This window comes from Protopterus annectens, chromosome 4.part0 (genome assembly GCF_019279795.1).
Source record: "Protopterus annectens isolate FY-2018-M chromosome 4.part0, PAN1.0, whole genome shotgun sequence".
NCBI lineage: Eukaryota > Metazoa > Chordata > Ceratodontiformes > Protopteridae > Protopterus > Protopterus annectens.
In genome coordinates, this window is record NC_056733.1 from 703,627,224 (window position 1) to 703,640,750 (window position 13,527).

The following is a 13,527-nucleotide window of genomic DNA, read 5'->3' on the forward strand; positions in this document are numbered from 1 at the left end:
GGATTCCTCTGCATTCGATTCCTCATAAACAGTCAGAGGTTGTTGTTCCTCTTCAAAATCTGAATAATCCTCAGAATCCTGTTCTGCCAGTATTTCAGGAGAAAGGTCTCGTTTCCTTTTAGAAGGTGTGACCTGACTACCCTTAATAAGGGTGATAAGGTCCTCTGCCATTTTAAGCATTTGAGCTTGGGATGGTGGAGCAGGAGTAAAGTGGTGACTACAGGTAGTTTTCCTAGGAGTGGCCTTGCCTCTAGGCCTAAGAGTATCCATTGGTCCAAAAGAAACGGCAATCAGAGGAGACTTTTTTGTCTAGAATCGGTAGTGCAAAAAACCTCCTCAGAAGCCGGTGCCTGCATCACAGCTCTGGACCCAACCAAGGCTGCATCTGCCAGAGTATTTGATAGAAAACATGTAATTACTAACAGAAACAGAGTCCATCATTGATAAATTTACAATATCTACAAGTGCCACATTTTGACATAACTGACTTGAATCCTCCTTTTATTTTAGATTTCGGGTAACCTAAGATATTCTTGATGTTTTTCCCCCTACTATAAACAATCAGCAGTTTCTTCCCCAATCTCTCTTTAGTTGTCTGCTCCATACATATGTTCCACCACCTCTTCACTATGGAACATACATCCTGTGAATTTTTTATTTATCGATATTTACATATATAGCATCACTTTTTTCTATGAGATGTATTTTGCTGGTTGTTGCCTGTTCTTAAGATAGGAATGAAGGAGGTATTTCCTTTTAACATAATTTATTTTCTGACTTATCAATAACTTTAACTGATACCCCTTTCAATAAACAATCCTATTAAACAATATATTTCTTTACCAAAACTTACTTCATCACTTATTAAACGGGACAACCTAACCACCGTACCTTTTATTATACTTTTCTTTTGATGTGGGCGGTGACAACTGTTAAAGTGGAGCAAGGTGTTGAAATAAGTCTGTTGTCTGTGAATACTGCTGTTAAGTTCATCTTCTTGAGCGCCTTTTGATAAGTCGATGTCTAAAAATTCAATCTCATTAGCCTTCCATTTACTTGTAAATCTGAGGAAGGTAGTTGTAGAATTTAGTTTACAAATTCATTGGCTTCATTCTCGTCCCCTTGCCATAAAATAAGAATATCTTCCAAAAAACAATTATAGGACTTAATTTTGTCCATATAGAATGAGTGCAGAACAAAATTTCTTTCCCACTCTAACAATACCAGGTTGGCAAAAGCGGGGCACATCTGGCCCCCATCGCCATACCCGATATCTGATGAAAGAGTTCACCTTCAAAGGCCAGAAAATTATTTTTGAGCACTGCTTCCATTAATTCTGTAAGAAACACAATCATGTCTCTTTCCACCTTTTGAATTTTTATTAGGCTGTCTTGAAACAATTCTAAAACCTCGGAATGTGGGATTGTTAAAAATGGATTAACTGAATAATCTTCATCTTTTTTGAATGTTCATAATCTCTCTAAACAATGCCAAGAAACTTTTAAAAATATGCTCGGTTTCTCTAACAACTAGATTAACCCATTTATCCATCCTAGCCGCTAAAGGTTCTGGCTTTGATCCCCTTGCAGTGACTATAGGTCTAAAAGGTGGATCCTGTACATTTTTGTGTATCTTGGGTTTACTGAACACCTTGGGAATCACAATCACAGGGTGTTCAACCATTAGAAATCTTAAACCTGTTTCATCGATCAACCCCTGAAACAAGGCATCTGAGAGAAAGAAATCAATTCTCATATAGGCCCTATTAAGTTCATTTCTAGAAACCCTAGTATAAGTGGAGGGATCATTCAGTATATTAAACATTTTTGAAACATTGTCTATTTATGACATAATCACTAAGCCTCCACCCTTGTTGGGTTTTATAATTCTATTGTTTTTATCATTGGCTAATTCAGTAAGAACTTTCCTTTCTTCTTGTGTTAATTTTGTGTTTCTATTACCTTTGTTAGACAGCTCTTTCCTAATTTCAAGTTCACACATTTTTTCAAAGAGTGAAATCTAAGGGTTTGTGGGGGGAATAACATACTTTTAGGATTTAAAGAGTTTGATCTATATGTGACAATTGGCTGACTACTAAAAAATGTTCTCAGATTTAACTGTCTCACATACATTTTTGTCAACACATAAGCAACATCAAATTTAAAATCTGAGACATGAGAAATACATTTTTTAAGTAATTCAATATGCACATCATGAATTCTCATGCCACTAAAATTGTGTACAGTGAAACCCTATTTAGTAATGATCTTGCATACAGAAAAACTATTATTTTTGGTGGTCACATTATTAACTTCAGTCTCAGTACAATCAAAAAAACATTTTCATTAGACAAAGATTCAGAACCAACATCAAGCATGTCCCAAAAGGTTAATTGCGTCTCCTTTTCCCCCTTCCCCAATGTCTCCTGTTGTAGTGCCCATTGTTCATTTCATTGGCACCAGCTTTAAAACAAAGGGCTGGACAAGTTCCCAGGAAGTAAAAGAAAAGATTGTTGTTATTTCCTGTCATTTGCAAAAAAATATTGATTGTAACATGATGCAAAATTTTTTAAATCTTAGATCGTTTTGTTATGAATACATGACTGCATTCTTTGGAAACACAGATTTCCCCTTGTTTTGGGATTTTATTTATTTTTTTGTTTCATTTTCAAAACTGATTGTAAATTTAGCTTTAAGAATGAATGGTAGTTTTTTTGAAATTATGTAGGACATGGTGTCATTGGTTGCTTAATTGTTTTACTGGGAGTATTTATAGTTGAATGAAATGTTTACTCAAATGATTCTGAAGAAGCTTGGTAATAGAAAAGGCGAAAGCATTTAGTCGTCTGAGTTTTTATTGCATTAAACAGTGATTAAGCTTATACGTGATTTGTGGCCGTGTTTTATTTTTATTTAGAAGACTTTGTTGGTTGCAGATTACCTGATTTGAAGGAGCATTTTAGAGCAACCTAGATAAGGCTCATATATTTATATATATATATATATATATATATATATATATATATATATATATATATATATATATAAAGCTTGTACATGAAAATGGAAACACAATATGATGCACAGGAAGGAAAACAAGAAGTAAAGTGGGAGTAGGATTTTTGGAAGCCGGTACTTAATGACAATAGGAACAACAATACAGAATATTATATTCAAAAGGTAACAATAATCTAAAAAATAAACCAACACAGAAATGGAAGAAGACTTTACCAAGAGGGATAACAGCAAGTAGGGTTATATAAATGGATAATATCTGAGTGGAATTTTTTTGGGAAAAAATAAAGGAACTAAGGTACTGGGAATATATAACTAGGGAGGGGAGATGAATTAAAGTGGGATGAGGCCAATCAAAAGTCTAGACTGCAGACTAGAGACTGCCTTCCTTACCAGGGATTGATGAGTATAGGCAGGGAGAAAGAGGTAGGTTAGTGCTGTGTGAATGGCCAACTGTAGTTGAGTTTGTAATTGATCATATATCTGGAGCTGCTGTTTAAAAGAGATCATTAGTAGAGTATGTAAATTCAAACCAGTTGTTGCTACAACAAAACCACAGGAAAGGCTTTTCAGTGAAATAAATTATGAAAATAAATATTGTAAAATCGGTTTTGAGCTTTCATCCGTTTACATTATCTTGGACTTCTTCAGAATCAATAAAACATCTAACACCTAAAATTATGGAAACTTATAATGGAATTACCATAATAAATAAAACAAATATGTAACTTATGACATCTCCTCCTATTAGAAAATAAAAAATACCATCACTCGTGTAAATATCACATAACTGTAAGAATATGGAAACGATTGGGAAATAAGAATGGAAAAGCAATGTACAAAGAAACAATGACAGAGTCAAGAATTTTTGCATGTATGTGTTTGCAAAGGTATTTCTATAATTGGAGCAGATAGAGAATCTTTCCTCCAAGAAGGTAGCAAATTCTAGAGGTGAGATGTGAAAGAGTATAGTGGAAATCTGTTTTAGAGAATACAAGGAGTTGATGGATTGTAAAAATTCCCAACAGCGTACATTGTCAGGAATGTTGGAGAGGAAATGATTGTTTTGAGCTAGGGGTCTGAATTCCTTGGCCATACTAAGGCCTTCCTAAGTTTCATGATACTGGCTACAAAAAAAAAAAAAAAAAAAAAGCAATTACTTGAAAATGGAAATTAAAAACTAAACCAACCATAAAGTGAAGTACTGCATATTGTACATAAAATAAAACAAGTGGAAGTGAGATTTTTAGAAAATTAGAATTTTTGGGAGCAATATATGCAGAATAATTTTCTGGAGGTGGAATGAAATTTAAGGGAATGTAGCAAGTGAGTGGTTTATATAATGTTGGAAGGAATGAAAATTTGTTAAAACACATATGTGTATTGCATTATGGAAATGTTAGTATATGTGCACCTGTCACATTTTAAAAATGTGCAATAAAATCTGTAAAAAAGAAAGATAAGAAGATCTTATTACTGCTACAGCATAAAGATGTAACAGATTTGGCCATGATAATCAAAGATAGGATGGAGGTTACAGAAAATTAGAAAAGCAGAAGTACGAAATCAGCACTTCAAATCAAAGCAAGGGGAGAGTGCCATGCTGGAGGGAGGCAATGCACACCAAAAAAAAACATAAGGCAAAGGCAAGGATTGAAGGGGAGATGGAGAAGAAATGGGCTGCCTGTAGATAATGCTAAACAGAAAGACTGGTCCTCTAAAAAATATACATTATACTAGTAGCCTCCATCATGGGCATTTATAGTTATTCCTGGTTAATGCAGATGTGCCATGGTATTGGAGTATAGTAATTACGGTACTCTTGTTTAAAAGGCCATGCAGAAAAATCACTGACTAGAATGTATGTGCCTGAAGATTGAAAGACAGCAAGTATGGTACCATTGCAATAAGTAAATATATACATAAACAAGGCAGTAAGATCATCGGGTAATATATATGTGCCTGATGATTGGAAGATGGCAAAGGTGGTACATTTTCACAGAGGAAGAAGACAAATCCAGACAAATACAGACCTTTTTGGCTTAACAGTAGTGACAGGGAAAGTCATAAATAGAATCCTGAGGGGAAGGTTGGAGACATTGTTAAAGGATAGCAATGCCAAGAACAGCAATCAACATAGGTCTGTGACCAGGAAGTGTCAGCCAACCACGGTCCAGTTTTACAATGGGATTACAGGTGTGCTTCAAAAGAGAGTACTAGTAGACAAAGTGTGCTTGGATTTCAGCAAGGCTTTTGACACTGTCCCATACAGAAGGCTGATAGGAAGACTGGTGGGTCAGATCCGATCAAGACTGAGGAATTGGACTGTTGGATGACTGAATGGTATAACACAGTGGACTGTGGTTTGAGAAACAATGTCAAAAATTAGGAATGTGACTAGAAGACTACTGCAGAGACCAGTTTGGAGTTCATTACTCTTCAGTGTGTTTGTGTGAGACTTAAAGGGAACAGAGGACAGGATCAACCTCTTTATTGTTAACACAAATATGCAACAGTGTGGTATTTATATATATATATATATATATATATATATATATATATATATATATATATATATATATATATATATATATATAGCTTAGAAGGCTATTCATTTTATGACATCTACCATTTGCCAGTGTCTTCCTTCAGGCCACACCTCCTTTCTCAAGAAAGCCAATCCCTGTCAATCTTGGAGTAAATTTGTGAACACACATCAGGTTATCTAGCTTCTGTTTAAAGTAGGATACTTTGTCTCACTACTTACCATACAGAGAAAGTTTATTCCAGATTTGTGTGAGGTGCTAGATCATAAACCTGTCACTCCACCATGTTTTATTTATCTGTTGATGAAGATTTACGTCTCTGGTTTTATTGCTGATGGAGATACTGGATTTGCAGACATAAAGAAGATCCAGGAAAATTGAGTATCTAATAGAGTAGTAGATGAGACTGAGATTTCCTCTCAAAATCTATAAGACGCCAGTAAGATACAGTTTCCATTCTCTTTTGATATCTCAGGGACTTCATGCCTGTGATCTTTTTTAAATGGGAACCACTGGGATCTTTCTGAGATTTCCTCTCAAAATCTGTAAGACACCAATAAGATACAGTTTCCATTCTCTCTTGATATCTCAGGGACTTCATGTCTGTGATCTTTTTTAAATGGGAACCATTGGGATCTTTCTAATTTATATGTTAAGTGAAATGCATTCCAAAGGGGGCTGTTGTCCTTGATAGTTGGTCTGATCAATGCTGACTGGGTTTGGGTGTCAGACAATGACTTAATAGCAACCTCCAGTTTGCAGTCATCTATAGCCTGTCTTAGCCAGAGATCTGCTTAGAGATCCGAGAAGAATGTACCAAAAAGTAGAGGTCCTAACACTGAGCCCCGAGGGACACCACTGATAACTTTCATACTTTTTTAATGTGGCACCTGCAATTTACATTGTGTGGGTTCTGTGTAGCTAATTTACTATCCATTCTACTACATGTGGGTCGATTAAGAAAAAAAAACTTTAGTATGATACCTGCATGGGGAATGGTGTCAAAGGCCATGGCCAGGTCAGCCAACTTGCTGGAAGGGGATGACTATATGGAATGATTTAGACAGACTGGCAGAGTATAAAGGTGGCAGTTTTAAGTTCAGTACACACAGATAAAACACACTGCACTTTTCTCACATCAATCCTAGTAATAAGTATTGTCTGGGGCATGAAACTGAAGGCAATAGAGCAGGAAATGGATATAGTTATGTTCATCTCAACTGGATTGGACCACCAGGATCAATGACAGATCAGTAACAATATCAGACAGATTACTGGGATGTATCTTCAGAGGGATAGATGCCAGAAACAAGAGTAGTGCATCAGTTCTACATGGCCTTAGTTCAGGTCACACCTTGGAGAACTGTGTTCAGTTCTAGAGGTCCTATAAGGACCAGGGTACAAGCTGTTAGGGTGCATATTCAGAACAACAGAATAGTTGCCTGTCAGGCATGAGTAGTTAAATGAATTACATTATTTGCCTTTACAGTGTGTGTTTTATTAACTGTTGGAATTAGTTAGTATAGTTCATTTTACTGATGTGTGGGAATTCTTTGGTCCTCTACTGTTGAGAAAACCTTTCTTTTTGTCACCAGCTCACAGTTGATGTGGTTATCACCTTGGGGATTGCCCAAGCCATCATTTGACAAAGCTAGATCACTGAAGGGAAAGGGTTAGGTTGCTGAAAATAAGTTTGAGTAGACTAACTCCACAATGGTATTCAGTGGGGTATAGCTCAGATGAAGAAAGGGTAAGAAGGAAGGTAGTGATGTAGAGTATGGACATTAAATGCAATTAGAGGGCAATTTTATCTGCATATATGATGTGTATACATATATATTTAGAGGGGGAGGAGCTGCTTGAAGGAATCCAGAGGAAAGTTACTAGAAAGATTAGTAAACTCACAGATTAGAGGATCTAAACATCTTACATCCAATAAGAGAAATTAGGAAGGACATGGTATTGGTGTAGAAGATCAAGTCGGTGTGATGTGAAGAGGTGAGCCTCGAAGGACCAAGGGTGATTTTTTGAGCTATAAAACAACCATAAATCTACTTCATAGAAGACACATTATAGTGAAGACTGTTTAGAGGAAAATTAGTCCAGCTACTGAAAAGACTATGTAATTTTCAATTCCTGCAGCAGACTGCAATGCATTTATTAGTGACTAAGGCAAATCTGTAAAAGGAACATAGTCTATTTCAAAAATATCAACAATAATTCATCTTCCTTAAGCATTCTCCCACTCTAGTCAGTCTTGCCTACTTTCAAAAAGTGGGATAGATTCCCTGTATATTCACTACAAGCGGGCCAGGTCTATTCCCTCAGGGTGGACCTTTCTCACTCTGACTACATTCTTTTGTCTGAATGACTAGTATGTTTATTAAAACATATCAGAATCTATTTGATGAAAGATAACCCTTCTTCCATAACAATTTTGCATTTTCTTATGAACAAAGCATTTTTCTGCCATGTTGTGATCATAAGAAATAGTGATTTATTCACAGAAGTGATCTGAAGACATTTCAACTGGCTTGTCCAATATTTATTTATAAAATACAAGCTAAACTCTATTTCCCAGATGGCATTTAATTTTCCCACCACAACTTTCACTAATTAGGATAAAGAGGTTATATATGTATTTATTTTCTTTTTTGGTAGGCTGGTCCGACCAGGTTATAATTCCATGTTGTATTCTAGGTGCTGAAAGAGTAGACCACTTGTATGGACTAGATCTTTCATCCAATGTAATCTAGCAGGTGCTTTAAAAGCATCCAGATTTCATGTTCTGAAGGATAGTCCTTTCTCCAACTATAATTTAGCCCCCTTCTTTTCAGCTGGCAAGATTTCTTGGTTGAAAGAACATGAACGTGTACTTAGTAAAATAAATTATTCCATGAAAGACAGACTCGCCAACTTTTACAAATGAGGAAGTTCCTTGCCCATGTGATGTATTGAAAGAACTAGACCATTTTTATACCTTACTACAGACAGTATGTTGTTGTTGTGTCTTTCGGTTTTTCCCAGTTAGGGGTTGCCACAGCAGAACTCCGGTCTGCTAATGATTGGTAGTTGATTTTTACGTGCAGAGTTACCAGCCCTGATGAACAACCTTCAACAAAGGTACGCTCATTCACGCATGTCTCCACTCAGAATACGCTCTAGCTGAAAATCGAACCGGACAGCGTCTTACTGTGAGGCGACAACGCTACCGCAGCACCACCACCGCGGATCCCTTACTACAGACAGTATAATATTTATTAATGACTAATCTGCTTCCTTACTGTGGTCACTAAAGATGTTTAGCATTCATTAAGAGTCTGTCATGTTTCCTGCTGACTGGCATCCTACTGACAACTGGACTGTAGTAAGTTTAAAACTACAGTGATGGATGTTTGTCCCAAAAGGCAGTACTTTTCCCCCACTGCAGTCTAACCTATGAAGGGCAGAAATGGCATGCACAATCCAGGTAGGTGATTTTATTTGCTACAGTAGAATGCATTACTTATATTAATTCCGAGATTCTTTCCTGCCTATATAACATTTTCCATTTCTAAAATACCAGAATTAATTCATTTCCACATACCTTTCTGTTACTACAATCAGGACAGTGTTCCATTTAAGAAAAACAGTGTCCATTCCTTTGGCTGAAAGGGTGACATCTCTTCATCCCATAAAATGTAGTACAGCACTTTCCTGAAAACTAGTCCTTCCTTGTAGTGTTATTCAGCCCTCATTTTGAGAGTAAGCCAGATTCCACTGGCTGAAAAGACCTGGTGGTGTGCTTGGTAAAATCTGTGTAGTGTGTATTCTGTAAAGGAGAGTACATTCTACCACTGCAAATTTCCTACTGTAGATGTGATTACTAAGGAGCTTTCTTATTGCCTAAAACAGTCTGCCTTATATTTAAAACTGGCAAATTATATATTTATAAAATATAAGCCAGAGACCATTTCTAGGAGGCAGTCCTATGCTCACACGAATGTAGTATATTATAGGTAAAGGGCTAGGTCATTTTTATTCTCACCAACATATATTATATATATATATATATATATATATATATATATATATATATATATATATATATATGTGAAATAGGTTCTTTCATATAAATGAAACATATTTCTAAACTGTAGCAGAAATTAATCTTCCCATACATTTTGCATATTATACTCACCTTTCTACATTTAAAAAGCAGGTGCATTCACCTGGTTGTAAGGACTAGCCCCCTTCAAACAAAATACTCTTTCACCTCTCTTTTATGATAAATGGTCCCGTACATTGTAATTTAACCCTCCTTCTGAGAGTAGGCTAGATACTGTTGGCTGACAAAACTTAGTGTTCGTAAAATTAGGCTACAATGTGTTCTGTCAAGGACGGTACTTTTTCCCCACTACAATTTCACATTCTTTTGGAGCCCAAGCTATTCACATACTCTTCCAAAGATTATGTATTTTTATTATTCTTAAAGCAGTTTGTCTTACGTTTATTACTGATCAGAATCTTTCTAGTAAATGGAGAGCTGTTCATTTATAAAATGTAATCCAGATCCTGTGTCAATGAAGACAATCCTATTCCCACTATATAGTCTAGTATACTTAGAGTAAAAATATAATATTCCATGTAAAGAATGGACTATGTCAATTCTTATTCACACCAACATATTTTAATATATATATATATATATAGTCGCAGTTAATTTGGTCATGGCATGCATTCATCAAGTGCCACAATTTCTGGTAAGTTTTGTTGGTGGTTGCAGTAGTCGAAGTATATTTTATTTGCAGTTTGTTAACCAGGAAAGTCCATTGGGCCAAGATGAGCCCATTTTCAATGGAGGCCCGGGGAGAAAAGCTCCAAAATACAGTATTTTCAATATCTACAATAAAGATCTAAAATACAGTATTTTTAATATTTACAGTAATAAAAGAAACAAAAAAAATTCAGTTATAGACAATATATATGAAGACATAAAATGAACAATTAAACTGTATATATATGTTCAACAGTTTTTTTATGTGTAAAAATATGAGGAGATTTGTAGAGAAAGTAAGGTATAAAGAGCAGGAGGCAGTCTTAGGTTGGATTTAAGATAGGAAGGGGTGGAAAGCATCAGGTAGGGTGAGAGCAGGAGCATTCCCAGAGACAGGAAAGATAAGAATGGAGTAAGGTCTTAAAGGTGGAGAGATTATTGGTAGTTCTAATGTGTGGAGGAAGTGAATTCCATGATCTGGCAAGGGAGAAAGTAAGAGTTGCCCTGGAGTATGTATAGGTTTGTAAAGTTCGATATTTTGATTATTGGATCTGAGTATTCTATGAGGCTGATGCATTTTTAGGGTGGAGGAGAGGGAAGGAGAGTTAGAAGGTTTGAAAATGAGCTTATGTGCTGTTGTAAGTTGAGGGTGAGAGGGGTTGTAAGAGAGGGGTTCCATATAGGAGAGAGGGAATGAGGTAAGTAGTAGATAGTTGTTTGGATGAGGGAGTAAGGTAGCAGCTGTGATGGTATAGCATTCCAAACTTTTGATTTTTTTAAATATTAGTTTGTAGATGTGTGTCGAATTTTAATAGATCATCAATAAAGGACACCCAGCAGCTTTGTATAGGGAACTATTTTGAAAGAGGTCTTGTTATGGCTGAAAGTAGAGAGGGATACTTTGTCAATATTGGTGTGTCTAGAAGGGGTGAATATCATAATTTTGGATTTTGATGCATTGCGTGCTAGATGGTTATTTACCATCTAAGACTCGGTGCAGGAGAAAGCTTCTTGAGTTAAATTCATAAGTTTGGGGAGAGATTTGGAGGAACATGTGAAAAACTGGAAGACTGCCAGCCTAGCTAGATAGAATTTTGTAGATAATTCTATGTCATTGTAAATATTAACATAATCCACAGGCTTGTTCTCTTAAATGTAAGAAAACTGTGTTAAATGTTGAACTTCAAAAAATGTAACCACATTGGATTCTGCTGGAAGAAAGCTGCTAAGTAAAGTATTACAGCTGTGTTTGATCTCAAATTTCAGAGACATGATGTTTGGACAAGAAAATTCTTTGTATTGTTTTGAGACCAGAGTTAATTGCTAGATTTGACATGTATAATGTCCTTTATTACCATGGTTGCCTGGCCAGATGCAATATTACAAAGAGAAATGTTAATTTTGAGTTTCTGTTAGCCTGTGAACCAGAGAATGATGTAATCGAAAATGAATCAGCAGTGATGTATTATCAATTTAAGAGATCTCAGAGAGAAAGAGAGAGCATTTGTCTTCAGAACTGACATCACCACCCCTTGCTTGCTCTGTGTGTAAGTAGGATCTTAAGCTTTAGTATTTCTCTTAAAAATAGATAGAATATAGTAAGATTAGACTAGCTGTTTTCTATAGTCATGTCAGACTATCCTACAGACGTGTTTTAATGTTCCTGTGTCTGAACTCTTGAGACTCGCACTGTGTTGAATTGAGGATATTTGTCTTCTGTTATTATTATTATTAAATATTTTTAAACCTTTCAACTGTGGCTGTTTTGTGTAGAGATAATTTAAGCTTTAGAGTACTTGCATGTATTTAGTGATACTGTCCAAGCCACTCCAATAAGCCTTGCTGTTCTTCATATTTACTATTTGGATAATAATATTGCACAGTAAAATTGGTCACCCCTTTGGGAAGGGCCTTATTAGTAGCTGATATTAGTGGTTGGTGGCAGTGATTTCTACCTTATAGTTTGGGCAAGAAGGGGGCATAGCTGGAGAACATGTGCCAGCCTTCCCCAGGAGTGTCTGTGTGTCTGTATGTAACTCTTATCTCAAATTGTGTGTGTGTCAGCTACTTGGGCAGGGGCACAAAGCACTGGTTGGACAGAGAGGGTGCTGGAGGTTTTAGCTTGACCACTAGGCTGAGATCTGGAAGCTGTGCCAGTGGGGAGTCTTATTGGGGATCTGGAGAGAAAGGGAGAAATTAGCCCCAGACTGACTGTGATCTCTTTGTGCTCTTAAGAAAAATTGTACTTTACTGTGTGTGTACTTGTTGTCCTTCCCAATGTGCATGCCCCTCACTGGGGCTAGTGGTGAGGATTCAGGCTCCTTGATTATTGGACCACTGCACGGGTGTCACATATTAATTGGTTGGCAGTGGTGGGATATCCACACCACATATTAATTGTTTGGCAGTGGAGGGATATCCACATCAAATATTAATTGTTTGATAGTGGTGAGTTAGCCACATCACATACTAATTGGCTTGTAGTGGTGTGGATAGTGAATTCCTGTAACTTGTGTAAAGTGATCACTGAAGGTGTTTTTGTACTCGAAATCAGCCATACAGTGACTATTCAGAGTTCAGATCACAATTGTTTTATTTCTTTTGTTAGCTTAATTAGTCAGGGAGAGGAGGCAAGCATGTCAGCAAAGGAGTATGGCAAGCTGACAAGGACCCAGTTGGCTGAGATATGTCAGGCTAAGGGACTGGTGCATGGAAACTGACTAAGGCAGACATGATTGTAGCTTTGGTCACAGCTACATCAGAAAACAGCAATCAGGAGGATGATCAGACTGGCCGTGGAGATGTACAACACTCAAAGAATGGACAGCTCAACCTTTCTGCAGAAAACCTAAAAATCCATTTGGAGCTAAAGAGACTTAAGTTGGAGGCCAGGAGTTTGGAAATGGAAGCTGTGGAAAAGGAGAGGCACAGGCCGCATGAAAAGGAGATGTTGACTCTTTGCCAGAGTCATGGAGGTAATGGAGAAGGGAGTAACTGGACTCCAGAAACACAAAAGGTCAGTAAATATCTTCCACAGTTTACAGAGGGGGATAATTTTGATAGCTTCATTCATATGTTTGAGAGGGTATGTAAACAGTATGATGTTGACCAAAGGCTCTGGGTATGGTTCCTGACCCCCTCACTCCGTGGTAAAGCTGTAATTGTACTTTCCAAACTGTCAGACAATAGTTTCTTAAATTATACTGCTAAG